General features: G+C 53.3%; 1 protein-coding gene across 2 annotated transcripts in view; it reads right to left on the bottom strand.

The window, feature by feature from the left end:
• The window catches only part of DHX9 (DExH-box helicase 9), a 52,489-nt gene extending 50,517 nt beyond the window's left edge, over positions 1 to 1,972 (bottom strand). For both annotated transcript variants that reach the window (XM_006211778.4, XM_031688831.2), the window contains exon 1: positions 1,840 to 1,972. The gene's annotated coding sequence lies outside the window, so the exon portion shown is untranslated. The remainder of the gene's footprint in view (positions 1 to 1,839) is intronic.
• Between the last annotated feature and the right edge of the window lie 77 nt (positions 1,973 to 2,049).

Here is a 2,049-nt window from a genome sequence, read left to right on the forward strand (position 1 = left end):
GACTGCTCCGAAGAGATAGGGGAGGAGCTAGGATACATAGGAGTTGTACAACAAAGACCAGGTAGTCTGAACATTAAAAGATTAGTTTTCAACTGAAGAAAACCAGACATTTCAAGTTAAGAATTTAGCGCTTCTCTATGTATGGGAGGGAGCAAACTTTTGGGCTCACTGAATTCATTCCTTTGACAAGCATCTAGCTATCCAGGGCCAGTATCCTGTCCTTTCTTACTGTGAGTCCCCTCAGAGTGCACCACTGTGAGTGGCTGCAAAGGCTGGGCTGCAGGCTTGTCCTCACTGGGGGTTGGCGGCAGTGGCTGCTGACTTGATGGCTTCAGCATTCTTTGTTAACCGATATGGCTTGCAGGATTTTTCATTCACACCCTCAAGATCTTTCTCCATAGCCATCTGCTGTAGAGCCCTTATTAAGTGCATTATTATTATCATTCCCTTTTTACAGAGGAGTAATCTGAGACAAAGAATAATTTGCCCCAGAAGAGAGCTCCTTATTGGGAGACCCAGAATTTCAAGCCAGGTAGTCCTGATCTACCGCGCACTTCTGCCTCCAAAACATCATCCAATCCATTCACTTCTCTCCATTTCCCCTGCCACCACCACTGCACACCTGCAGAAAAACAATAATGCCCTAAGCAATCCCCACATTCACTCTGGCTACACTACATCCATTCTTCTCGCCACATTCCAGTCACATGGCCTTTTTTCGGTTTCTTTCCGATCTCGGCCAGTAAACACTAACTAATCCCTTCTTTCTCTGCTGTTCTGTGTGAACCAAAAATATTGCAAGCCCTATCAGTAAAAGCCATCAAATCATCAGCCACTGCCACCAGCCCTCACAGTGAAGATAAGCTTGCAGCTCAGCTTCTGCAGCCTGAGAGGACTTAAAATATGAAAGGACAGGATACTGGCCCTAGATAGCTAAATGCTTGTCAAAGGAATGATTTCAATAAGCCCAAATGTTTGCTCCCTCCCATACATAGAGCAGAGCTAAATTCTTTAACTTGAGATGTCTGGCTTTCTTCAGTTAACAAGTAATTTTTAATGTTCGGACTGCCTGGTCTTTGTTGTAGAACTCCTATATATCCTAGCTCCTCCCCTATCTCTTTGGAGCAGTCCCTCAGAGCGACCTGGGAGGCTGTTAACCCGGTCGAAGGGGTGTGAGTCCTCAGAAATGTCCGCCAAATAAAACATAACTTTCAACTTTCAGGCAGTGCATTTATTTCAGTGGACATCTGCTTTTCTCCGCATCTTCATAGCTGACGCATTCCGGAGACATCAGCTCAAAGATCTCTACCTCCTCAAAAAAGCCTTCCCCTCCACTCTGTATAAAGTAGCTCTCTCCCTTTACGCTAATTCTCACGATTTTTTTACCCAAACCTGCAGGCATGTTTGCCTATTGCCCCCCCACCCCCACCTCTGGGAAGGAAGGGCAGGACCATGCCTAACCTGCTTACTGCTCTATCCACGCCTGCAGGACAGCACCCACTGCTTGCGGCAAGAATGAATGAACGAAGGGATCCAGGCGTGGGTGGCGCCTCGGCGGACCCACCCCCAGGGGATTCACCCCCGCTTCCGCGCCGCGGCAACAGAGCCACCCCCGCGTGCAGGCCGAGGAAGGAAGTTGGACCCCGAACGGCCGGGCGAACAACTGGCGGCCCCGGGCAGCGCGGCGCGGGGAGCAGCCCGCAATCCGGGAACCCAGCGGGGCGGCTCCCCTCCCCCTCCCCCCACCCGCCACCCGGCCCGCGCTTCGCAACAAAGCCCGGCTGCAGAGTCGCGGGCACCCCTGCCGCCCCAACGGGTGACAAGGACGGCTTTCCTTACCGGCGTCCGCCTCCTAGTGCCCGAGAGCACAGCCCTCTCAGGATAGTCCGCGACTCCTGTCTTCTCCACAGACAACCGGCGAGCGCACCTCAACTTGCATGGAGGCGGCGGCGAAATGGCTCCGGCCGCGGCGCCAAGGGGGCGGGGTCAGCGCGCTACGCATGCGCGGAAGGCGGGCTTGGGCCCGAGGGCGCCCCGGGGGCGGGGAGG

This window comes from Vicugna pacos, chromosome 21, assembly GCF_048564905.1.
Source record: "Vicugna pacos chromosome 21, VicPac4, whole genome shotgun sequence".
NCBI lineage: Eukaryota > Metazoa > Chordata > Mammalia > Artiodactyla > Camelidae > Vicugna > Vicugna pacos.